Source organism: Cygnus atratus, chromosome 2, assembly GCF_013377495.2.
Source record: "Cygnus atratus isolate AKBS03 ecotype Queensland, Australia chromosome 2, CAtr_DNAZoo_HiC_assembly, whole genome shotgun sequence".
Lineage (NCBI taxonomy): Eukaryota > Metazoa > Chordata > Aves > Anseriformes > Anatidae > Cygnus > Cygnus atratus.
Genome location: NC_066363.1, coordinates 93,420,187 through 93,448,113, shown reverse-complemented (window position 1 = coordinate 93,448,113; position 27,927 = coordinate 93,420,187). Strand labels below are relative to the sequence as shown.

The window sequence follows — 27,927 nt, the reverse complement described above, 5'->3', positions numbered from 1 at the left end:
AAAAGCCTGTTCTTGAGTCAAACAGGATATTTACAATTCTGATAGTATATTGCTTAAACTTTGCTCTCAAGATTCTTATTAAATCTTAAATTAGTGGCAATTTCTGAAAAAAAGGAATACATATCCTTGTGACATTGAAGATACAATTAAAACATTTTTATATTTTTGTTTGTTTTTTACCTTTGGCTCAGAAACACAAGAGTTCAACTGTATTTTTTCATTCCATCAGTCAAGAAAGGCTATTATTATGTCAAGCTACATTTCTGAGACAAACTTGCAAATAGCATTAAACACATACCGTGTCAGACAGGTCATGGTGGAAATGCAGATTAGCTCAAGTATTTTATGTTAACAGTAATGTAGTAATGTAGTTGAAATGAAATTGTATTTATAGTCATGAAATTGCATTTCTAGTCATATATATAGTCATATATATTCCAGAATTCAGAATAAACTCAAGAAAGTGGAACAATAGCTATTTTATTTTAACGTTACTCAGAAAAAAATAAATAAAAAAAGAAAAAAAAGCAAGCTAAATATCCCTATTTAAAAAACAAAAACAAACAAAAAACCTTATATGATTGTAATCTGCTTATTCAGCAACTCTTTTATTAATACATGTATTAGTAACTGTATATCTATAGATGTACTTGTTTTTAAGGGCTCCATAGTATGTCTCTAAAGTTAAAATCTAGTTCCTTCATTCAGGTATTTGCCTTAATGATCAACTACTCAGTAAGCAGTGAACCACAGTCAGGAACTGTGAAACATGCACTCTTCCCTTCCTGATTCCTCTCACATGCAATTGTTTGTTAAATGTAATATTTAAGTTTGTTAGTTTTGGTGGAATAAACTGGCTTAGAAGGATAGCATGTTTACACATGACTAAAAGTTAAGTGGGTTATCAAGGCTTCAAAGGTATAGAATCAACTTAGTTCATTTTCATTACAAATACTGACTCAAACATTTCTTGGGCCTTTAACTAAACTTATGGGGTGGGGAAGAAGTAAGACAGTTAAAATGTTTATGAAGTAAAATTACTGAGTTCTCCATTTTCTTATCAATACTTATTCCCCTTCCTATAAACTGCGGAGAGTTTTTATAAAAATGGTCTTTCTCCTAATTTTTTAGATTGTATTAAAGATGTCATATTTTGGAGGAGAGGAGCAAGAGCTGAAGAGAAGACTGTTATCTGAGGTGGCTTATAATGTCTTCTTTCCTTTTCCTTTAAGACACAAGGAGAAAATTCAGAGAAAATGGGAAACAAAATGGAAGCAAAGATTTGAAATTCTGACTTTGGTTCTTCCTCAGAGCTTTGTGCCTGGAAAAAAGAACAACACATTAACTTAGGAGCCACTCTAAAGTCTGGTAAGCTGTTTGAGATATTTCTTTTTGCTTATTTTTATCACTGTCTTATAACTTTGTTAAAATAATAATAATAGTAATAATAATAGCAGTATTGATAAAACATTGCTTGGATACATTAAAACACTTTTCGTAAGCCAAACAGAAAAGCAATCCCCTGAAAAAAAGATCAAAGAGAAGAAGTAAATCAAGAAAGAAAAAACCAGGACTCAAAGGAGGGCAGGAGCATCACAGAATCACAGAATCACAGAATCACAGAATCATCTAGGTTGGAAGAGACCTCCAAGATCACCTAGTCCAACCTCTGACCTAACACTAACAAGTCCTCCACTAAACCATATCACTAAGCTCTACATCTAAACGTCTTTTAAAGACCTCCAGGGGTGGTGACTCAACCACTTCCCTGGGCAGCCTATTCCAATGCCTAACAACCCTTTCAGTAAAGAAGTTCTTCCTAATATCCAACCTAAACCTCCCCTGGCACAACTGTAGCCCATTCCCCCTTGTCCTGTCAGCAGGCACGTGAGAGAATAGACCAACCCCCACCTTGCTACAGCCTCCTTTAAGGTACCTGTAGAGTGCGATAAGGTCGCCCCTGAGCCTCCTCTTTTGCAGCACAATCCCAGCTCCCTCAGCCGCTCCTTGTAAGACTTGTTCTCCAGACCCCTCACCAGCTTGGTCGCCCTTCTCTGGACTCGCTCGAGCACCTCCATGTCCTTCTTGTAGCGAGGGGCCCAAAACTGAACACAGTACTCGAGGTGCGGCCTCACCAGAGCCGAGTACAGGGGCACAATCACTTCCATAGCCCTGCTGGCCATACTGCTTCTTATACAAACCAGGATGCTGTTGGCCTTCTTGGCCACCTGAGCACACTGCTGGCTCATATTCAGCCGACTATCAACCAATACTCCCAGGTCCTTCTCTGCCAGGCAGCTTTCCAACTACTCATCTCCCAGCCTGTAGCTCTGCTTGGGGTTGTTGTGCCCCAGGTGCAGGACCCAGCACTAAGCCTTGCTGAACTTCATACAGTTGGCCTCAGCCCATCGGTCCAGCCTATCCAGATCCTCCTGCAGAGCCTTCTTACCCTCGAGCAGATTGACACACACCCCTAACTTGGTGTCGTCTGCAAACTTACTGAGGGTGCACTCGATCCCCTCATTCAGATCATCGATAAAGATATTAAAGAGAACTGGCCCTAGTACTGAGCCCTGGGGGACTCCACTAGTAACCGGCCTCCAACTGGATTTAACCCCATTCACCACAACACTTTGGGCCTGGCTACCCAGCCAGTTTCTAACCCAACAAAGTGTACGCCAGTCCAAAGGTTTGAACTCCGCTTAAATCAGTTATGTCTTCTAAGTCTCTCTCTTGCAGTGTTGTCCTCAGTACATTTTTAAGACTCAAGCCTCTCGTCCTTGGGAACTTCCTCCATCCCTTCTCTCAGCTCCAGAGTCCGAAAGTCTACCTTCTCTTCTTTCATTTTCAATGATATTTTCTGCAGTGCTGGGACTTGCTTTGTTCTCTCAAGTTATAGCCCACACTCCCTACTTTGCCATATTTGAACCATGCCGTAAACCCCTTAGTTTGGAAATTCTGAATGTTTTTGCCAACTTCACTGCAGCCTTGTATGCAGGGAGCTCTTTTGTTCCTTAGGGTAACTTGAGAGCTTAAAAGTCTAACTGATGTCAGGAGGTAGATCTCTGTATGGATCATCCAGAGTGATTTGACCTCTCACTCTTCCCCCCCTAACCTGCTATGTCTTTTGCTCTTGTATTTTCTACCATCATGCTGCAGTACCTGACTACCTTCGGATTTCTCATGCATGAGCTAGGACCTTACCTTTCTTACCACCAGAAGTCCTTTTTCTCATAGACTTTCATCCTATGTAAGTTTGGCTCCACTGCAGCATGGAGCTAAGCACATAGCCATGTACCCATATATCAGTGAAATAGCTAACTATGCTTTCTGATGCTGATAGCCTTGTAAATAGAATTTGCATGCAAAACTTTCTAGTCTTACTCTTAATATTACTTCTTTACAGGAGTGGTGGGACAGTAGTCAGTACTGTCAGGATTGTAACTACTTTTAAGTTTTTATTTCTTTTCTATACTAGACAAGCAAAGAAGTGAATTACAAACAACATTTGCATATTCAGACAACTGACATATATAAAAAAGATAATATATATGAAAGGTCTAATGAAGCCTAGTTTCCTACAGACTCATCCATTGATCATTACCCTTGTTGTACACTCCCAACAATAACCCTAGCTTCTCCTCTACTATGTTTTCTGTTGTATCCCAAATGGGGAGAAGATAGTATGTACTGTTAATAGTCCAGAGCTACCAGTGTCATCATCATTGCAGATGTTATGCCCATCTTTATGAAAACACAGATTGATAACTGAAGAACCAATGACAGATTCCATCTTAAAATAACTTTGTAAAGTTAGAGTAATTACCTTCCAATCCAGTTAAAATGCACACAAATTTGCAGTGCAGATGAAGAAATAACTATTTTTTTTCTCAACATTTCTATGTAGCTGCCTCAAATGAAAAAGCAAATGGCATTATGACAAAGAGATACCTGCATTCACATCAAGCAGGCTATATACAGTTTGAAACTCATTTAAACTAATTTTTTTTATAATTTTGTGTGGCAAAATGCTTGGGATATATATATATATATATATATTAATGTACTTATTAGCCAAATAAATTAGCAGAAAAAAAATAGTTTGTACAAGCCAGATCCCAGAACTATTTTATGAACAAATCTTGGATTAAGATATAGTTGTGTGCTTAAAATAAAATAAAATATTTTATGTGCATAAAATATTATGCAGGAAGATAGGAAGATTTTTCATGTGCATAAGATATATCATGTGAGCTTTTCAAAATCAATCAGATACTGTTTTGGGATTTGAAACACCCCCAAAATTGTAATGATAACAGGCTGATATTCAATAATTAGATGCATTTCTTTTGTTGCTTTAGAAAAGATGTTGCTGATTATGTCCCAGCAACTTGAAATAAAATTCATCAAGTAATGGCTGATACTTTTTGCTGCCTTGTTCAAGTTCTTACAGGGTTGGGCTTTTTAAAATTAACTTTGTTGTTTTTGTTTGTTTGTTTGTTTTCTGCTTGTTGTTTTCCAGTGGCATAACCTTCATAGCTAGTATCATGACTCAAATCAGCTGATGCATTATTAATTCAAAATTAATGGGATTGTTTAAAAAGAAGCACATATAAAACATACATTTGAGGCCTCCACCAAAGCTTCTCCTTACTATATTCTGAGCAGTGCCTCACTCCACTCTAGGTTAGTTGAGTTAGACACAGTCTTCATTGTTTTATCTTTGCAACTAGCTCAGTCTCACTTCTGAAATATCCTTTCTCACATGCAGTTCATCAATATTATTGTCAAGGACATAACCTTACTTTAATGTCATTTTAAAAGTAGTAGAAAAAAAAAGGTTTTCCTCTGTTAATTACAGATGCCAGAAGGCATTGGTCATGTAAATTCAGTCTTCATGATACCAGCAGCACTTCAGTGGTTTGACCCATGCCCTTAGTGCTAAGTGGATGGATTACCAGGGCAAACAAAAGCTTCAGTGGGCTTTAGCCTCCAGCACTGCATGAGTCAAGCAGCTCAAGCTGAAAATGCCTCCAAGCTGAGGTAATTGCCTTTTGCAATGGAAAGGGGAATAATTAAATCTAGGAGCCTGACCAAGGGGGTCCCTAAAGTCCTCATGACTTTTTGGGGTGGTGGAGAGTCCTCAGTATCTGTCTGCTCATGAGTTCCCTGGGGAGCTTGGGAGTCCTGGGAACACTGGTACCCAGTGGGCTCCTGCCAGGTTTCCCACCTCACTGAGCTGACCTTCTGAGCCGGCTGTGAATGTGGAAGTCACAAAGCCAGAGGATGATTAATTAAAGGCTGAATCACGATGCACAAGAGATTGAATTAATGTGGAAACTCTAAATGGAACTCTAAGTATTTGACTCAACAGCCAAATAGTCTCATTCTGTGTTTGCTTGTTGATTGGCTATCTGTTATATCTATATCTATCTATCTATCTACATGTATTTTAGAAAATAGAGCATATTTTCTCACCTACAAATGGAACTTTCTGGAAAATGAATGTGTGTTCTCCTAAAAAAAAAAAATCAATGTTTTCTCACTGCTTTGCATTAGAAGAAAAACAAGACTTCTAAAAAGCTACAGTCCTCTGTGAAAATAACTCAGATGTACTCTAAATGGAGGCCTGGGAAGAGATGCTAAGGGAGTGACAGTAACTCCACCACCTGCTCCTTTGGCAGTATTACAGTGCCTTCCCCAAAGAGAGGGATCTGGGAGTACAAAGCCACCCTCTGGAAGCCTGTGTAGGGATTTTTTCCCTACTATGATATAGTTGCTTACTGGTTAGGTCTAGGCACATTCTCCTGACTAATTTTGTCCCTTTCAGTAGTCAGTCTGTTGGCTGTATGCCACCATGCTTAGAAACCCAGCAATCTGCAACAGCATTGTGAGAAGGTCTTGGGTTTCTCTCAGTCCTACCTCTTTGAGGATTCACTCTTTTCTTTCTGGTTTTGGATCCACACCAGAATGTCTGGCTTCACCAAAGTTACACAATAAAATTAAAGTCAGGAATAGACTGATGTACTCCCAGTCCACATACATAGCGGTATCATCCTGTTCTCTGTATCTTATTCCTATTTCTAACATTTGGTAGTTGGCAGACCTGATGCACTGTTTGAACATATTACAAGGTAAAGAAGGAATCTTAGCATGTGAGGAAAATGACATTAGGCATGCTAAAGAGGTTTTCATTTTCTTATGATGAAAAAGTTCACCAAAGATTAAATGAATTCTTATATCACTGATTTTGGCTAAATATTCACAATCACATTAAAGCAATAGCAATAACAAAACCAACAATGCATAATTAATTTTATTTTACTGATTCCTGCAGTGATCATGTTTGTCATTTTTTAATTAATTGTGAAAACACATAATCATTTTTTTGTCTTGCATTTGTATGTAGTACATGGAAAATTAGATTAAAAATCACCTAGCTGAGAACTGAGTTCATACTTTCTAACCTTCAGCATTACAGAGTTACTAGACCTTGACTGCTACTACAAATCTGAAATTACCACCTTGCAGGTATGCACGTTTGGTTAACACTTTAAATTAAGTGCCTCAAATAGGAATTTAATTTAATTTTAAGAGGGGAACTATTGTATGCTAATTAAACACCAAATCATTTCTCAAAAGGTATTTACCACGGTTTAACAACTATGTAATAGAAATAGAGCATCTATGTAGTTGCTCACCTTACGTAAACAGGCTTTTAATAATCAATGGAAATTCAATTAACATAAAAAAGATCCCATGAATGCTCAGTAATTATATATATAAATCAGCATTTAAGGCCTCCATTTAAAGTGCTACTAACAGTGTAATATTTTGTTATATCTATTCCTTCCCAGTTCGAAAATTTGTCATTACCTCACATTTGCAGAGTTTTCCTTTTTCCCTGTTATGCCTTAACAAATTTGTGAACAATATTCCTTTAAAACTACTTTTTTTTAAGACTTTACTGTTTCATTTATACATATTCAAATGACCAACTTTAATCTTTTTTTTTTTTTTAATGTTTACAAAGAAGGTTAGATAATGGCTGCGATATTATGTATAGCTACAGAGGGCAAGTTCTAGTTCCATGCATCCCTTGTTATCTCAAAAACTAAATAATAACACCTCTGTGTATGCGTATATTTAAAAGTATATCACATTTTGGCAATCCAAATCCATCAGTACACTGCAAATCAAAGTAATAACAGCATAAACTATATCCCCAGAAAAGAAAATTGTCATGTGCTACTCCAAAATGAAACAAATTTATTAAAGACCAAGAAGCTTAAATCTGGATCTTTATTTTGTTTTAAAACAAAACAAAACAACAACAACAACAACAACAAAAAAAACAACAAACAACAACAACAACAACAAAACAAGAATGGGAAAGTTGGAAGTAGAAGATTGTCCATTCATGTTAGAAAACCACATGAAAGTGCTTGAGCATTTCTGAATTATTAGTTGAAGCTTAACAAGGAATGTGATGTAGAATTATCTTTGTTAGTGAAATAAAATAAAAATCACCACTTGATTGGGGATTTCTTGACACCTGCAACTTTGGTTTCATTAAATTTGAAGGTTTTTTTGGTTTGTTTTTTTTTTTTTTTTTTTTTTTTTTTAATGCTAGCCTTATGAATAGGAGCTGCTAGGACTGAATTAGTAGGTCAGTCACTCTTAATTTCAAAGAGGTGAACAGGGACAGAAGTGTTAGAGAAGTAGAACTGTTCAGCTAAAGCACAGTGTGCCTGAGAATGGACTTGAGAGTTGGTGGAGAGAGAAGCACGTGCCCTGTTCTGCTGTTAATATCATAAGTAGGATATCACATGTACTACTGTCAAACCTGACATATCCCTTCATCTGTCTGAATAACTTCAGATCATATTTGTTGTTACCCACCTTTCGCATCCCCTTTGTTTTTTCCTGCCTTTTTCCCAGCACAACATAAGTCATTTTTAAAAAATGACAAATGAACAAAATTCATTTTTCTCACAGATGACTTGAGCACCCATAAGCAGTATGCTTTCACTACAAACTGCACTAGGGGGATAGAGTCCCTCTCCACAAACATGTTATGCTGAATTAGACTTTTTTCTAACAGCTTTAAAGGGGAAAATAAAAACATATTATGAACAGTTCAGTAATACATCTGCCACTGGGGCTTACCTTGATGGCTTTCATACAGAAATTTTCAACACTGTACAAGATCATAGCAAAGAAATTTTCTATTCTACACATCTGGCTTTTAAATACTGTTTGATATTTAAATAGTAATAATAGGAAGAATAAAAGTTAAAATATGAGCTTTAAAAGAGTGAGTGGGAAGACTAATGAATTGCTACCAGAAGAGAGAATTTTGTGTTGCATAGTGGATGGAAATCTGTATTAAATGACCGAACAACTTTAGTCAAATGCAAGATCTTTGTAAATTCTTCATTCAGTTCAACAATGGAGCCTCTGCAATGTCAGGACATTTACAAGTAATTCTTATACTAAACTAGAATAACTAATGCTTTTTCAATGAGATGCTGTTTACTGATATTTTTTTAAGAACAAAATCCACAAGCGTACAAGTTAAAGGAAAAAAAAAAAAAAAAGAAAGAAATGGCAGAGTGAAAATATAATTTTGGTTTGAATAGTGAGAATTGAAATGTGTTCTTTTTTTTTTTGCCTTTTTTTGCCTTTTTTTTTTTTTTTTTTGGTCAAAGTAGGAGCTACCTTGATGTAGATTAAGATTTCATGAACCATTTCTCTGTAGAAATGAAGTCATGCAACCTCCTGAGTATTTTAACAAAAAATCAATACACAACAAATGGGTAGTGTATAATTTAGTGGGGGCCCATACAACACACACACAAAACCCAACAAAATAAGGAACTAAACCACCATTTAACAGTACATATCTCTAGTCCCTGGTTGAAAAGAACTCAACCAATGACTGTACCCCAATAGTCACGTTAGCCCTAAATCACTGAATTCAGTTTCTTTCGGAATTTGGTAGGGAATGGGAAAAAATACCAGCTCTGTGTGGGCGTTAAGGTGGAGAGATAGAATGAAACTAGAGTGAAAAAAAACAGTTTGGAAGGCATAACCTCCTTCCCTCTAGTAGCATTGATTTCTAGAACAGCCTCTGAGTTTTTACAGTTTTTAAAGTTCTAAAATATGATCTCCACTTCTGTTTTTTAGCCTGGAAATGGAATTTGAGGAGTCAAATCCCACAAGAAAAGTTCTTTTTGAAACACTTCCAAACCAATCTGGAAAAAAAAGAAACATAACTTCAGAGAATTTAGGACAGCCTTTCATAAACATCAAAACATTTTTGTTCTGTTTACTGACAATTTACTGCAAGAGATTTGAGGTTAAATCTTTAGCAGTAGTATCTTAGGGAAATACCAGCATTAGATTGTATGTGATGTCTTAGGCTTAGTGCATGAGAAAACAAGAGTAAACCCACAGAAGTACATTTCCATCTCAGGCAATCTGCAACCTCAATCTGTGATCAATTAAAATAAATATGTATCTGTTGGATTTATTATTTGCAAGATTCATCTTATGTAAGTACTTCAGGTTTATAGTAAAATAGTTTGGTCCTAAGCTTAGCTGGGGGTTGATATCAAACCCTAAAAATCAAATAATTACAATAGTAAGCACAGAAATTGAATCTAGGATTAGAAAGAACACCCATTTGGGGGCTCATCTTTTTTTTTTTTTTTTCCCCTACAGACATTAAAATTGAATTAACTGAAAATTGAATTGAAAATGTAGATTTGTAAAAGATGTTTACATTAGCCCTATATGAACATCTGAGTGGTCTTTGAAACAAAATTATTCTGGAACCAACAGATACAGGTATAAGAATTTTCTATAAATTAAGCAGCTGTCAAGTCCCTTAAAATCTTTAAGTTGCAAAAGCACTTTTTTTTTTTTTTTTTTCTGCTAATATTCTGCCATGCTGTTTTTTTGTTTAATAAACATAACATTGAATTTAAAGCTTTGTTGTTCTCTGTGCATCCAATTTCATATTTCGCTTTTCTATATCATGTGGAAAACATGCCTTTGTGTTAACTCTTAAACTCCTGACATCACACTTAAATGGAAGGGATGCTACTTTGTTCATACTTTTAATCTAGCTAACAATAGTGCAGACCTGATGGCACATAAGTTGTCTTTAAAAGGAAGGTTGATTTTTATTCTTTTTTTTTTTTTTTTAATAATCATTGAGTGTAACTTTTTAAATAAATTTAGGTTCTGTCTTTATTCATATGGATGGGTAGGTGTTTGTATGTGTGTATGTAATTAGGCAAAAGATTAGATTTTAAGGTGATTTAAATCACTGTAACTGCATTTCACTGCAGTCTCACCTAACAATGCAATGCAAATTTACAGCATTTAAACATCTGTTCCACTGCTGTTAGTACTTGTTTTCTGTGGTTGTGATACAAAACCCTACTTGAAGTACAACTAAAGAAATTCATAAAAGGAAGAGAGTTACTGAAGTAATTGTACTCCACTAAAATCAATGTCATTTTTCATTTCATTTACATGCTTAAGCCAAAACTTTTAAAACTTCTTCATGAAGAAAATTATGTCAAATGCTGAAAAGACAATTTGTATATTCAAACGTTTCAATATAAAACATGAAGAGATCAGATAAGAAATAGGATATTTTTGGAACATTATACAAATACAGAGATTTGGAGAGACGAACAAGGTAAGACATGTTTATTGACTAACCAAAATACTTCTTGATATTAAGTACCCAAAGTTACTCTCTATAACCCTTATTTAGGCACCTGAATTATTTATCTTTTAAACGAATGAGACACTTTAGTCCCTTAGAGTTCAGCAACATTTGAGTTAAGCCAAACGCTCTTTGGTTTCACCACTGGAGGAGAAATATCTTTTGTGTCTGTCTTCACCATGTATGCATGATAACCATGAAGGGACCTTAAATGTAGTATGTGGCTATACATTCAGATGCATCACTATGCTTGTAAAAGCTAAAGTCAGTAATAGTGTCTATAACTTTCAGGCTCAAATAGCCAAGCTTCAAACTATACATTGAAATAACCTACCAGAAGTGTTATTTCAAAACTAGTGGGAGCTACATTTCTACATATGCTTTGAAATCAAGCCAGTATATTTAGGTGCTTTCATATAGATTTAGAACTTTACCTTTAGGCATCTAAAATCTGTGGCCACATCTATTTTGAAACATCTGGTAACATCAGGAGTAGTAATTCATGCTTATTTGAGGTCTGAATTTAAATTTCTCAGCTTTGGGTTTCCCCTTTACCACCCCATCTCCCACAACTGTGTTTAATGTCTCAATCCACCTACCTCAGCCTATTTTTATGTACTATATCAGTTAACAAATAATAGACAAATTAATGTTAACATCCACTTTAATATCTAAATTCTCATTTTGGGACTAAACATTGTTTCCTCTGACCTTTAAAGTAAGGTAATAACAATAAAAAAAAGATGTTTTTTCTTTTATGAAGTAGTTGGAGAGGAGTATTCAACTCTTTTGTTCAGCTTTTGTAGTTAAAACTTTCCCATTAAGTGGTATACACAAGTTCAATTCCATCTTACTTTGAAATGAGTTAAACATTTATTTTCACATTTGTACACAGCAGAGGTGGTAGTGGTGGTGGTGATGGTAGGGAGAAGAACAATATGTGGAACGGTCAGTGCATGTATGTACATGTAGACTGCAGTCTATGTTGAGCTGATTAAAGGCTGTTCACAGAAAAGAAAATAAGAAATTGATTTTATTTATTTATTTATTTACTTTCTTCTGAAAGTGCAAAAAGGAAAAAAAAATACTACTAATAAAAAAATCCAACAGCATTAGACTTTGTATTTTAATGTTTAGACTATTCACTGTGAATTAGGAGACTTCATTTCCACTCATTGCTCCTGGTACTTTATGACCTTTTTCCTACCACCTTACTGTATAAACTGTGCCAGAACATGCTGAAGTACATGTTAAAAAGAAAAAGATGAGTTCTACTCCTTAGGTCAGAGAAAAGGTTCTAGGATTTGTTTCACAAATGGGTTGAGGCATCCCCCTGAAAGCCTGAAAGAGATGAGGTGCTGTTGTTAATATCTTTCTATTGCCAGTAAGAGATGTCATTCCAGAATTTTAGTTAATAAAACTCACTTTAGGTATCTGCAGTTGCAGAACTACTTTACAATCAAAATACATATTTATCTTGTGAGACTCCCTTTTGTGTGTGAATTTTGTTATCCACACTAGTGAAAAATATTTCCTTCAAGAATGTTCAGAAATATTCAGTTTATAGAGTAGCACAGGAATTGTTACTTTTAATCACTTGCAGTTTTCCGAAACACTTATGATCTCAACCTGATTAGGGATTATTGACATTTTTTCCGGCATTCTTCCATCCCTCAGAAAATATTCTGCAGTTATTTCATCACATTCTAGCGTCAACAGTAAAATAGTGATCTGACAGCTATTTTTGCTGATAAAGTTATTATATCTTTAATTATTATTACATGTTCAAACAAGATGTCATTAAAATGAACATTTAAATACACTCTTCCTTTCGCATAAGTATTGCCAAATAAAATTGTGTTGAATTGTGTGGTTTCAGTCTTGGCAAAATTATACAAATGTAATCCAATGTATAGCTTTTTATATCATGTGTTAATTTTTTAAAATGACAGTTAAATAATTAAATTGGAATGTTAACAGCAGAGGTTCTTTCTTCTGAGAAAATTACATTGCCATTAATCTTTCTTCTTGCTGATGCTTCACCTACAATGCCATCGGAGTTCTAAAATCCAAAGCTGAGTACAGAGTTTTAATTTTAACTTTGCAAATCCTACAGCAATATAAAATCAGGATGATACTCCAAACTTTATCATAATTATGTCACATAACATTGAGATTTTAATAATGCAATTTATTTAATGGCCCAGTGAATTCTCTACCAGTGTGAAATAAAGTGGTATATTCTGAAAAATGCCCAAACCTAACTCTTGCACAGTTCTATCTCACTTTAAGAGATCTGCAGTTCTTAGGACTTAGAAAAAATTGTTTTCCTTTTTCAATTTTAGTTTGGTGTTAATCAAAATATTCTCCATTTACACAAATTTACTATGGGATAGTAAATTTTATGTAAGTGTTGAACTAGTACAGAAATTAAAAATTAAAGTAATGAAATTAAAATATATAAGGCAATCCTCTTCTTTTAAAATATATTTTTAATTTATTTTTGGTTCACAAAAAGAGATTGGGAGATTGACCTCACTGGGCCATATGATATATTCTGATATATAAATATTCTGAGAATATGATCTATTCTGAGAAATAAGTTGTATGGCAGTAAAATTTTCCAGTGTATATAATTACATGCAGAAGATGCTTTTCACTACAACTGTGTATAACAGGCCATGCAGGGATTAGTTCAACCAACAGTGAAGTGCTATCACCTCCAGAGTAAAATGTGGCAGTTGTTTAACCATGTACATAAATGACACAAAACAATATACAGTGAATTAAAAGTATTTAAATACTTTATTCAGTTGAAACTAGAGAGAAAACTTAAGTTGGCATAATGTATTTGAAGTCAGTTTGGACTTTGTCCAGGACGCTGCAGTTAACAATTTTAGCTCTTATGAAATCTGCCACGGGATATCTAATTAGCCCACTTGGTCAGCATCTTAGATTTATGAATCATGCACAGATAATACCTCCAGCAGCATCTTAGTATGGCATTGATTCAGTATGGAGCCAGAATGAAGAATGCCACCTACTGAGTGACCAACTCCACTTCCTACAACAGCTGGGTTTTCCTTGGAGGTCTTCCATCCCAATTACACAGCAGGCCCAGTCTTGCTTAGTTTATGAGATCTGACAAGATCAAAGCCCAAGGTGGTATAACTACAGACTTATACTGTCTTGTGTATTTGGCTTGCTAGCAAATTTATGTCAAATACACGTATCAAATGATTTCCAGTCAGATGCATTGTAGGGGTGTGTGTGTGAATGTATGAAAGGAAAAGAAAGAAAACAAATTATTACAAAAACCAACCAACCAAAACAAACAAACAAACAAACAAACAAACAACATCCCCCCCCAAAAAAAAAAAAAAAGAAAAAGAAAAAAAGCACACAACTTAATATTGCAGCAGTCTTCAAACTTCCCTTTGTCTTCTTGACCCTAAAGCAGTGCTCAGTTCTGTTCTTTTGTTGTTGTTGTTGTTTTGTTTTGTTTTGTTTTGTCTGCACTGAGGGAATGAGAAGAGAGAGACCATCTCTGTTAGAAATTAGTAAAATTATTTTAATACACATGTAAAGTTTCTCTGGGTCTCTACTTAATCTTTTGTTTTGACCTGTATTCTTTTTCATTCACTTCAAAACAGGTGTTCAAAGCGTCAGGACAGTCAGAAATCCAAACCAGGTAGGTGACCTTAATGTAGAACTTCTTATACATTTGTTTTCCATTGAAATTAATAGAGCTTGAATTATTCTAACACATCACCAAATAAGCAGGAGGACACATTACTCATTTTTCCTCATAGTGTCAATCAGATAGTTGTGCTGGAAGCAAAACCCACCAGTGCTCTTCCAGGGCGTTTTAGTTTAAATAGATCAATGTAGTTGAGGACATTGCTACTGTTTCAGAATTTATTGCATGCACATGTGGTGAATGTGCCCAAGCTTGCTGTGCTCACTGTCCCTTGGTAGCTACTGATATGGAGATCTGTCCTCTATACCATCACACTGTATTAATCTCTAGTAAACCAGTGTGTGGAGCCTAGTGTAAGAGTACCCAAATATCTCTAAATGTTCTGCAAGCTGTCATTTGGAGCAGAACAAGAATAGTTCAATATCATGTCACCATACATAAAGGAAAGGAATATCCTTATGTTGGCTGGATACTTTGAAATTGCCCTTCTCACAAGGCAAATTTTGAGGTAAGAGGAAGAGTTTATTTACTACAGCTGAAGTACTAAAGGTGTGGTTCCTAGACTCCTCTCTGATTTAAACACTTCGCTCTGCATCCTTCTCTCTCAGCCTCCAAGGAGTCCAGCAATCCATTATTTATCAGAACACAATTTGCCAATTGTCCACCACTACTTGCCACCATCCCATTATATTTGCTAATGGAATAAGTGTAGCTGTCTCTGCCTAAACCATAAGCAGAGTGAACTAACAATCCCACCTGTAATTAAGTAATTGTATACCGGTTATGTACCCTCTTTGATAAAATATTCCCTTGTGCCTGGGGAGGTAGACCTTGTCCTTCAGTGTACAGCTTCAGCGCTCCAACATCTCACAACTGTCTACTGGTGTGGGTACTTTGTCCAAGTGTATCTGTGAGAGTAATGTATGAAGTTTGTGGAAACTGTCACTTCAGGATGGCAGTTGGTTTTTGCTAAATAACCTCTCATGTGGCTGGGATGGTTACCACAACAGACTGAAGAAAACTGCTGGATGTAGTACCAATGATGCTTTTAAAGGACTACAGGGTAAAGAGATTTTATTTTCATGGCCAATGTTTTCCTAACAATAATGAAATGAATACAAACTGTGCTTAGATCCTCATACTTGAGTCACAATCAATGCTTAATGGGGCCTATATTTACAGCAACAATTTTTTATTTTCCAATCTTCTCTTCCGTGTACTCGAATTTTCCATAAAAGTCAAAGTCAGAATTATTTCTGTCTGATATCTCCCAACCTGTCCTCATCAAGGAAAGCAATCAGCTAACATGATTTGGTAATACACTTATCATTTCACATTGGCTTCTTTCCTTATATATCAATATATGCTTTCACTTTCCCCTGTAGGATTTGCAGATGACAGTTTCATTATCCTGATTTATATATTTTTTTTTTGCCTACTTGCCTACTTTCAAAGTCTGCTTATGCTTCTAAATTGTTTACAAGTGACTATAATGAACTAGTGATGAAGTTTCTCTGTTCATTGTTTATTCCTTGTGGCAATGAAGACTGACTGAGAAGCACTGCTTTGGTATTTCTTTTCAACCTTGTACAGCATACTAATAGGTAGGTGGATTGACAGGTAGACTGATATTGGCAGGGGGAGGGGAAGGGAAAGATTGCTTGACAGAACCTGTATTTATGGGATATGTATAGTATGCCTTTAGTTTAAATCTATTGCTTGACCTGTGCTTCGGTACTTATAGCCGACAAAATATACATATAAAATTCAGAATTTCAGTTTCCAATACTAATAGAGAAAGTACCAATTCAATTCAGAATCATTTGCATAGTAACACTTCTTACCATGTTTTGTTTTATTATTATTATTATTATTATTATTAAATGTGTATCAACTATAATAACAGTGGGTTTGGGTTTAGATTCAAAGCTCAGCTGTGTTTAGAATAGTAGTTTTACTTTTTTTTGCATACTAACATGTCACTGTCAATTTTGCTGCCAGTGTGTGGCAGATATGCATTTGTTCGTGTTATAGGATCTCTGGATAATATGTTTCAGATTAGCGTTATATACCTAGTTCTTAAAGCTGCTTTTCAAGTGGTGTTTTAGTGTTTTTTTTGTTTTTTGTTTGTCTGTTTGTTTTGTTTATTTTGTTTTGTTTTTTGTTTTGTTTTAATAAAGATATTTGTTCATGAAATAAAAGTATCAGGATATTCCCAAGCACAGTAAAATTATTCTTCAGCTCAGATTTCTGCTCTTATCTCACTTATTCTGTCTGCACACTCACTTAAAAAAACAAACAAACAAAAACCCTCAAACATTTCTCTTTTCTGCTTCAGAAAGCTGAGATGTTATGAAAGATGTGATTGAGAATCTGAATGCTCAACAGCATAGGCCATAAAGTATCTTTTTTGGCACTTGTGAACTGAACTGGGACAGCACAGCTGGATCTGAACATTAATTCCTCAATAATTGATGATTAATCTATTAAACTTTAATGGAGAGTTGATAAATAATGGTCTGGCTGCCATGTCACCTGAGTGTAAATATAGCAAGTTGCCTGGAAATATGCTTTTTCTTTTGTCCATCAGAACCAAACATAGAGGAGGGAGAAAGGAAACAGAAGGACAGGCAGGAGTAAAGACTTCTGTGAGAACAGAAAAGTGTAGGTCACAGAACCTGTGTGTGTCATGGCAAGTGCAAAGCTCTTGCAACAGTCTTAGGGAGTGACTCACAAAGATAGACCTCTCATATAAGCATCTCGTGCTTTCACCTGCTTCACTACAATTCTGTACCACATAGCAGCACTCCACAGGCTTTTGAAGAATATCAGGCTGAGCATGAGCTTTTATGAGCACATTTTCAGAGCAGATGCAGTTTTTAGTGAAAACCAAACCAAACCACCAACCACCACCACCACCACCACCACCGAAAAAACAAAAACAACAACAAAAAAACACCACCACCACCACCAACAACAAATAAAACAAAACAAAACAAAACAAAAATAAACTACTTATGATAAACTAAGTAAATTTGTTTTTGTCTTTTCTATGAGAAGCTGTTGGAAATAGCTGACTGCAAATGCCATTGTGAAGTGGCAATGTCTCAGCAAGATATCCAGGAACTGCTCTTAATGATCATAACATGATTTCTTTAGGGAAATCTAGAGAGCACATAGCACAAGCACCACATTTAGCACAAATAGATAATCCTGTCTTGCAGTTATCATAATGTCTTTATGTGTGTAGGGACTGAGTTGTATTGTGGCCTTGAGTTTTATTGCAGCCAGCAGGATTACATTTGCATGTGGCTGAAATTTGCCATTGTGGACAAGACTGGTATTTTCCATTGCTTTTGATTTTGTCTCCTACCAATTACATACCATTAGGAAATGGGAATTAAGAATGTGTACCTCTTTCCATGGCAAATTACCAACAAATATATTTGTTGCATTTGAGTATTTGTCTATTTGCTATTTATAAGATGATTTACAATGTTTTGATCTTTACATAACTGGGTAGATAAAATAATTTAAAATTAAATTATTTCATCCCATTCATTTGTAGTTACTCTCTATTGTGTTTTAAGATGCCAAGTAGGGCAGGACTCTTATTGTCCAAAACAGTCTGGGAAACCTACACCATGCTTAAGAGCTCACCAGCTTGTAAAGTGTGCAACTGAATAGTTCATATTTGAGGTCATCATTTGCACATGTCTGTACAGAAATTATATTTTCTGGTTGTATACTTTTTGTTTATGATGCAAGAGTGTCATCCATCTTCACTGTTCACTTTCATTTGCCACTGTGAGGAAAAATGTCTTCTAGTCAAAATAGAGTACTAGTTGGCAGCTATATTCTGGATTCTGATGGAAAGCTGCATGAACTCAAGTAAGTTGTTTAACTTAACTTTGCTTCATTTACCACATTTGTGAAAATGACATAATGATATTCTTGATATATCCCAAAGTTTAATTCACTGATGTCTGCAAAGAATTTAACCCACTATGAAGTTTATGGAGAATGAAATAACATTCCAACTGTAATTGAATGACCTAGAGTCACTGGGTTGCTAGAACTGCTCACCTTGTTACTTTCCAATATATTTAAAAACACAAAGTGGTAAGTTTTAGACCCAGCAAGTGAATAAGACTACAGTTGCATTCTCCCTTATTTCAAAACTAAGAATTATTCACTCAAGAATTCTCAGACACTTGAATGTTTTAGAAAATAAAGACTGTATGATCTTTGGCTTACTGGAGCAATTTTATAATTCATGTGACAATTATACATGGAATTAATGCATAATACAACTACAAACACTTTAGCGTGAAAAACTTTATCAAAGGCATTTTGTTTCAATTGTTCTAAATGATGAAAACATGAGCTTAAATAGACAGTATAAGAACAGAAAACTGGAGTGTGATTTAGAAGATTATATTGTAATAAAACCAAGTATTTTTAAAGATATATATACTTCAGGAAGGCAGAAAAAAAATATATAAATATATATTTATATATATTTATATACATATTTATATGTAAATACTTAGAATAATATTTTATTTTTAAGAAAATATATTTTAAAGTGTATATGGCATGATCACAGTTTCTACGTGGAAAGAGACGTGCTTAGTGTTGCTACTGTAAGTGATAGCAAATCTTGTGCTGAGGTCTGTTTTATGGGTTTCTGAAGAGGTGGAGATTTTCATTTATTAATCATGCACCTCATAGTATCCTAAGGTAGAAAATATAAAAGATATTTGACTATTGTACTTGTAAAAGTATGGGAAGTATAAATGGAGTCACTAAAACATGGTAGGCAATGATTCAAAGAAATTCTACTTCAGCTTAAAAAAAAAAAAAAAAAAAAACAGAGATCTAGAATAAAATCTCATCCTGGTAATCTAGGCAAATGTAAGGATTTACCTTTGTTTTAGATGTTTCTGAGAGTTTACTTCCTAAGAAAAAGAAGGAAAAAAATCAGCAACTGTAAGCTGGTGAAAGCATTCCAGGCGCTCTAATAATGCATAGCTGGATGTAGATTTGTCATTGACTGAAGTCTGGACATTTTGTGAACACCTTCTCCACTACATTAGGAATAACAACACATGTAATACCAGGCATGTGTTTACCTGTTTAAACTAGCCATTAGCAGCAATAGTTCTGCATTCTCTTTGGGCTCACCAGTAACATTCAGTCTCAGGGGGACTGCTGGTCTCTCCAGCAGACTGAGTCTTAGCCTGGGACTCAGGTCATACTTACTTGGGAATTTTATGCCATCATATAAATTCTGTATTCAGACCTTCCTTTCAAGTGTCTTTTTTTCTTCTGCTGGCACAAATAGTAATAAAAGCTTTATTCATGAACTGTAGAGCTGGAGGAGTTTATTTTCAGCTTGCATATTGCTGAAATATGACATCAAGGAAGTGTCTGTTTGAGTGGAACAATGACAGATGCACAAAACATACTGACATATAAGACAAAAAAACAAATGGCTTGATTCAGGGAAGGAAAGCTCACTAATTCATGAATACATTTATTTTATGGTGTATACCTCAGATCTATTAAATGAACACCAAAAATGGTAAATTATATTGACTGTGCTGAACTTGAGTAACTTCCCAAGTTGCACCAGGGGAGGTTTAGACTGAGCGTTAGGAAGAATGTCTTCATGGACAGGGTGGTCAAGCACTGGAATGAGCTGCCAAAGGAAGTGGTGGGCTCCCCATCCCTGGAGGTACTTAAGAGGCATGTGGACATGGTTTAGTGGTGGAACTGAGCAGGTCAGGTTGATGGTTGGACTTGTTGACCTTGAATGTCTTTTCCAACGTAGATGATTCTATGATTCTAGGATCTTCTATCTTTTTAATGTTTGCATTTTATGAGATTCAGTTTGTACGCAATGATTTTCATCTTCCACTTATGAACAAAACTGTAGCTACACACGTTACATAATATTAAACGTACCTTAAAAGTATATGAATTCTTCATAATTAAAGATGGCTTAGAATAAACTTGTTCCAGAAGGACAAGGTACCTCTGCAACAGGCTATCTAAATAACAGCTTGACAAAGTCTGCAATTGAAAATGTCCAAAGACCAACCAGACTCAGATGCCACTGCTGTAAAAGTTAAAATCTATCTGGGTTCTTCATCTGCCAAGCTTGTCCCCTGAGTGGTTAAATTGTCAGGCTCCTGTGCATGAACTGACACGAAGAACAAGCCAGAGGGGCCCATGTTTGACATCACCAGTAACACAGTAATGTCAGATGCATCTTCAATGGAGTATGAAGACTTCTCAGCCCCCACTGATCAGTTTTGAGACTGGGGAAAAAAATAAAAATATATATATATATTTTAAACGGTACGAAATATGTCTGATTTATGACCTTCCATAGTCTAAAATTGTTCTTGTGATGAAACCATTAAGCCTTCATATAGATTTCACTAATATTTCTTTTTTTTACTTTTTTTTTAAAATTTTTATAATTTTCATTTTATTAGAGTTGCTTTTTTGTTTTTTTCTGTTTTGTTTTGTTTTATGTGCCAAAGGCATTGGAAAAGTGTATTGTTCTTTATAAAACCCCGTCTTTCTGCAGAACTGTAATTTGAATGCCTGAAGCCTCCAGATTTGAATTTCAGCAGGGTCATCAGGCTTTCAATCTTCTCAAGTACTGAAAGTAGATAAAATTTCTTTTCTAATGTAGCTGAATGTTCAGATAAGACAAGGAAAAGGGATGTCTGATTTCTTTGGAATAGGGATTGAACTTCTTATAGCATCATCTATGAGTAGTTCCTATAATTTTTGTCAAAAGTTTCCCATGTTGTTGGTTCATTGGTCAGCCCAACAGAACTGGACTATCCTGTAAAGAGATTTTAGTGTTAGCCTTGTGTTTGACTTTTGGAAGGAGGATTTAAAAAAAAAAAAGTGTGAAAATAAAATAAGCAAAAGACAAATATGCCTAGAAAATGTAATTCGGAACATAAGTATGCATGTATATTAAATATTTGTTTCCTGTTCAGCCCTCCCTTTGCTAGCATAATGTCCCATGCTCTCTTGGTCTCATGTTACAATTTAGGGATTGATCCTCTCATCATTGTGGATTTTGTGTTCTGGCTTAAATTCAGCTTTTCTGAACATACATGACCGAAATAGCCAGCAGCATTTCAGATTAATTCTGTGTGCACAACACATAGTGCTGTGTGCAAAAGCATCCATATTAACCGAACCCATTTACTTTCATCCTTTTTCCATTAGTTTTACAATGCTCCAAATTTGCCAGGCAGGGAAATGAGCAATGCAAGCACAAAAGTAAAAGATTGTCTACTGTGTAGATGTTTTATCATTTTGTATCATCAGATGCTTTACTATCAAACCTATATTTTTACCAAAACCGTTTATAGAACATCCAAGGAGCTGAACCAGACCAGCCTTTGGTTTGTCACCATTCAATCCAATACCTTCTCTGTCAGCAAAATCTATGTTTGTCTGCCTTAAAACATTAGCATCCCTCAACTTCTCCACATGCCTAATATTTTCTGATATAACACCACATTACGTATTTAACCAAGGCATATAAATCCTATTATGAACACCTGGGATAAGGGGAAATTCTTTAAAGTTATTGTGTTGAATGACTGCAAAGACGTAAGATAAATTATTTTACTTCCTGAGAAGAAAGTGCATATGATAACAAAATATGTTATTTAATTTGATTATAACATTTTACCCATTGTTCTGACTAGACACTTAAGATCTGTGTTCTGATGTCTGCATCAAACATTGTTTTATTGTATCTGTCTTCGCTCTAATTATATTGTGAGGCTACATGCAATGTGTTCTCTTCTACATCCTGTACTTTTTAATTGAAGGAGGGCAGTAAGAGTGTCTGTTTTTATATGTCAAGAGCATTTCAGAATATGTAGGATGCAGGTAGTGGGAGGTACATGCTGTATATCACTTCCAGAAAAAAATAGAGAGTAACATTTAAATATTTGAAAAGAAGTAAAAGAGATAAGTAAATAAAATTTAAGTACATTTCAGAAAATTCATTTAATCAAAATCCTTCTATTCCCTTTGAGGGAAAAATGGTTAGTGCAAGTCATATAACAGTTTCTACTTGGTAAGAAAGCTCCAATGACATTTATAACAGGTTTAGCAACACAGGCTTTTGTAGGAAGTACAAAGCCCACTAGAATATGATTTCAAATTTTTCAGTCCAAAATTCCATTGTAAACAAAACGAAACAAAACAAAAACAGAAACAAAACAAAACAAACAAACAAAAAACAACAGCACAGAGGGAAGAGCAAAGACATATAAAATATGTCTAAGAATAATCATTGATGTGATTTCAGTATTTCAACACATTATATTCGTTCTGTGCTGTCTATTCAATACCATCCATATGACCACTCTGTAGTAAACTGTGGAAGTTGCCCTAACACATTTAATACATTGAACCAGCTTTAAAATGTGATTCTTTAAAGTGGGGTGTTAGGAAGGAGGAGTGATACAGATGATGTTATGTTATGGCAGGATGAGTTTTAGCCTGTCAAATAGTAAGTGGATATGTAAGCTGTTGTCATTAGTTGTGAACTCTCTTGAAACAAGGACCTATTTATTCTTGGTGCTTCATGAAGGTCCAGGCACATTTATGGACCCATATAAATGCATTCTCATCAATCCCTTCTTCCCCCTACACTTGTGGTCTAGGATTGATTAGCTTAGATAATTTTCTTGCTGAAGCATTTGAAATAATTTCCTTACCAGAAAATATATATATATATACATATATATATATATATATATAAAAATAGCAGAGAGGTTTGCCTGCAGGGTATAAAGACAACTGTTTTTCCCTTTAAGATTTATTTCTCTTCCTGCTTCCCTTATTCCAGTTCCAGTATTTACATTCATATACTAAGGTATTAAAATCAAGGACTCTACTTATCTACCCTGTGAAATACCTAATTTGTTTAGCTTCAGTGCACAGAAGCACAGGCGAGTTAACACAGGGCTCTCATAGAAGTCTTACATCTTGTCACAACACAAAGCACCTCTTGGATGGTAATACACTGTGGGGCTTTAAACCTCATGCATTTTGCAAATATGACCTGAAAATATTTATTTTTTTTTTTTTTTAGATTAGAACAGTCAGTTTCTTTGAAATTTGTAAGGTAAAAGTGGCTAGAATTTTATTTCAAATGTTTGTGAAAAATGGTTGCCCCAAAGTTCTTAGAAATCACATTTTCTTGTGAAAAAACAAAAACAAAAACAAAAAACGTAGGTTCTAATATTAATGTTCACTGTTTAATTTACTTTATTAAAAAATTAAGAATACAGAATTTTCATATTTTGTACAAATAAAGCTTTCTCCCAATTTCAAGTTTAAATATATTTGTTCTGAAATCTAATTTTTTAATAAAGTTATTTTTGTCATAAATTGTGAATCCAAGGCCACAATGAATAGATGAAGTGTTGAAATAAGCAAGTAATAGTTACTGCAGATACCATTTTTGAGTATCTTGTCAAAAAAAAAAAAGCAGACTTTTGTAATCTAAACTATTAAAAAATACAAAGGTAAAAAAAAATCATGAGGCTTAATTTTCAGATGGTTTAGAATATGACTTCAGTAAAGACCAGAAAGCACTTACTCAATCTACTAGCTTATTTTATATTAATAATCATCAGACCAAGAAATATTTCTCTGTGCTTATTCCAGGAAACTTCTCAGCTATATAAAAAAAATATGCAGCAGTTGCACCACCTATTCTTCCTATGGTTTCTATCTCCAAAGAAGGTAGAAAAATTTATTGTCTTAGGTCTGAAAGTTGCCAAGCAGACCTTCCTTTGGGAATCATCTTCATTACTGTCATTCTTAGAAGCTCAAGTCATGGGCCAATACTCCCTAGTGCTAGTCACTGTACAAACAAATTATGTAAAGCTGTGTTTTTTAATATAATGCCAGCCAAGACCGAATTAATGAAAATAAATTACAACTGTAGCTGTGTCTGCTGCAGAATAAAAGCTAGAGTACTAACATCATTAGTCTTCTGCAGGAATTACCGCATGAAATAAGTAAAACGATACAGTGAACTGAGTACTGTAGTTCTAGTTTCTAGAAAAAAAGAGCAAACTGGTGATTTCTACTTCTCGTCCTTGTATGTGCTACCTTGAATTTTTATTGTTTCTATTAATGCTGCTCTTTCATTTTATTTTAAGTGACTTTGACTTTCAGAGTAGATTGATAGATGAATGCAGAATAATTTTCTGTGACTATCCTGCCAGCATTAGGGAGGAACCACTTTACTGTCTGAAGGCACTATCCTGCCCTGCTCCCTGGTGGAGGGAGTACAGAAAGTGTCCCCAAGATGCCAGCTTTAGCTAGACAGGCCATGCATGGAGGTTTATGGCTCATATATGAAGCAGAAGATGACATCTGATGTTGTCTTTAAAATACAGTGCAAAGTTATTTGAAAGAAAGCTATATAGCACAATTTAAGAAATGCTCCGTGTTCTCCCTGAGTTCATAATGATGAAAAGAAATCAGAACAAAAGCATAAAAGATTGAATTATAGCAGGTAATTCAAAAAAAATGTTTACTATGCTAATCCGGTCTGCCACTCCCACTCAGTCTGAATGATAGTTTATTTAATAAGCAATCTTATTGAAGTGGGTTGGTTAGCCATTGAGTAAGTGCTATTCTGTAGGAGGAAGACTTGCAGATTTCAGGAGGTGATGAGTACAATGTAATGTTTAATCCTTACAGCTTGCTAACAAGTGAGCCTTCGGCTACATCCAGAGACGTTCACACACGTGCGCTCATCCACACACACACATACATACATACACACACAAAAGAAGGAATTTGTATTTTCTACCAACTTGATGATCTTTTTCCCCTCCTGCTAAAACATTTAACTTACATAATCTGGAGAGGTTATTTACTCAGACCATTTCGTATCATAATTACTTAGTTTTCTTCTCTACATTTTCCATTTGGCAGACATGAGAAGCAACCAAAACCAAAAGTAGATTTAACACAGTCTTTGAAAGATTTGAGAAATACATGAAGTTGTCGTCTCTAAACAGGCATATAAGTAAATATACTACCAGTACTTTCAGATAGAGATACACATTTAGAAGCAAAGACCCTACACAATGCATTCCTGCAGATAAATTCTTCAGGGCACAAAGATGTCTAATAGGTTCTTGTAGATAGATAAGAGCAAACACATTTATTGTGAACTAAGTGCTTACCCTCTTATCTAATGCTATCTCTGAAATGCTTGTGCTGTTTTACTTGTTTGTCTTCTCACCACTGATGTATTTGTTTAGTGTAAAAGCACATCTCCCATGATGATAATTGAGAAAATAAAGAAATCGTGATGAGCTCCACACACAGACACCATCATGTTTCCTGAAAACTGTGTCAGAATCAACAATGTCATGTCCTGTAGCAGTGGACAGAGGATGGCTTTCCAAGTCATCAGTAAGCTAAATGCCATTATGTTTCTGCAAGGAAATAGCTATAACAGCATGCCAAAGAAAAGGGCAGTTTTGATGGCTGAGTATTCTGAAAATTTGCATAGAAAAATAGATTTTATTTCTGAATGAACACCAAGTACCTTTAACACCGAGTACAAGAGTTTTGAATAATAAAAGCTCCTGTTAGGTAAATTTATGAAAAAAGTGCAAAAAGTTATAACAATAATACGTACCCTTCAATACATTCTGCTCAGTGAATGTATAAGTGCCTTTGAATCATTTATGCCTACATGCGGGAAACTGATAAATTTTGAACAAATTTAATTGAAATCACCCCTGGAGTGAGTCTGAAGGAAGGATTAAATGTAATGGTCTCACAGAGTGTCATACTGTAGCACTATACTGCCAACTAGTCTATTTTTTCTCAATAAAAGGTTCTATACCTCAGTCAGTATGTGAATGTGTGTTTAATCACATCTCAGAAATGAAAATCACTTTACTTTGCCCTGTAATGAGACTTAAAGAAGATGTTCAGGCTGACAAATCACAAAGTTTAACTTCACTTTAATGGAGTGATACAAAGATACAGGATTTTTGCCCATACAATTTTAAGTGCATTGATGTTTTGTATCTCACATAATATCCCGTGGCCTTATTTAAAAATATGTGAAAGGAGAAGGACAATGTAGGCCATATTTGACATTTCATTGAGCCTGCAATACCGTCAGTGGAATGTCATGGTTGTATCTGTGTGCAGATATGTTTTCAAACGTGTTATTAATCCTTATCATTGTGGTCTTCATGATCTAAATATTCATGGTCTCATCCTGCATTCCCCATTGTGTAGTTTTTGTTTTCTGGCAGCCAATTTTGATGTTTTCCGTATTGTAGCAGAGTACGGTAGCCTCACTACTAATTGAATATGGCAGAATCCCACCCTGTATGAAGATTTTATGGTTAGAAGTAAATATTATATTTATATATATATATTTATTACTATTTTTAAGTGTTTCTGACTCTGTTGTGTTTTTGAGCTTGTTCCTGTGTGATAGTCTTTATAAACTACATTTTTCCACAGCTAATCATCATCTATATTCCTGAGGAGCATCCAATAAGAAACTGCTATCTTGTACACAAAGGCACTGCAGAAACATAGAGACAGCTGATGTTTGTGGGAAGTGTGGCCATTTTTGACCATTTAACTAGTCTATACTCTGAGCTGTATATTTAACACAACAGCTAACTACTCTATTAAATTAGATTTTAGTTGTGGGGTGCAACCAAAGGTACAATTTTTACTCTGTAATCTAACTATACCTCAACTTCTCTTATATAAAATTGAAATAGCAATACCAGTTCTTTTACAAAAGTATCATGAAGATAAATTAATTAATCTATGCCAAATTAAGATAAATTAATTTATGTGGTGAGGAATGCCATGGAAAATGCTCATGAGGAAAGTAATAATTCCATATTCAAGAAGGGCTTGAATTAAAGCTGTGTGAAGAATTGATTTTTCACTTCATTGGCTGACCTGAAAAATTGTGGAAAAAATCAATTTTGGACCAATGTGAAGTGATTTTCTCTCATTTTTCTCACGGGAACACAGAGATGGGAAGTAATACATACATTTTGTCTCAGACAAAACATTTAATTTGTCTAGAAGTGAAATATTTCATTGTCACCTTAATTATTCATATCTTTTTAACAAATTGCAGGGATATATTCTTAAGGAAATAATCACTTCAAGCTTAATTGTTGGACAGTCTATTGCTATAGAATAGCAAGGGAGGATTTGATTTTATTTTTTCACAGTTCCCCTTGCCTTTCTTTCATTGACTGAAGTAATTTTTAGCACATAGTTGCATTTTGGGTGAAAAAAGTACCCAGTAAATATGGATAAACTGCCTGAATCATAACCATGATAATCAGTTTTGGTGAACATACAGATAACTGTACTGACTTAAGCAGAAAAATCATCTTTATTGCAC

At 34.9% G+C, this 27,927-nt stretch overlaps 1 long non-coding RNA gene across 10 annotated transcripts in view; it reads left to right on the top strand.

The window, feature by feature from the left end:
- The window catches only part of LOC118249993 (uncharacterized), a 106,291-nt gene that overhangs the window by 6,788 nt on the left and 71,576 nt on the right, over window positions 1-27,927 (top strand). Inside the window, exons 2-8 of one of the 10 annotated variants that reach the window (XR_007707855.1) lie at window positions 1,233-1,368; window positions 4,862-5,043; window positions 6,474-6,531; window positions 9,190-9,852; window positions 10,555-10,714; window positions 14,398-14,435; window positions 15,991-16,048. This is a non-coding gene — a long non-coding RNA (uncharacterized LOC118249993). The remainder of the gene's footprint in view (window positions 1-1,232; window positions 1,369-4,861; window positions 5,044-6,473; window positions 6,532-9,189; window positions 9,853-10,554; window positions 10,715-14,397; window positions 14,436-15,990; window positions 16,049-27,927) is intronic. The other 9 variants (XR_007707856.1, XR_004779266.2, XR_007707854.1 and 6 more) reach the window with 9 other exon arrangements.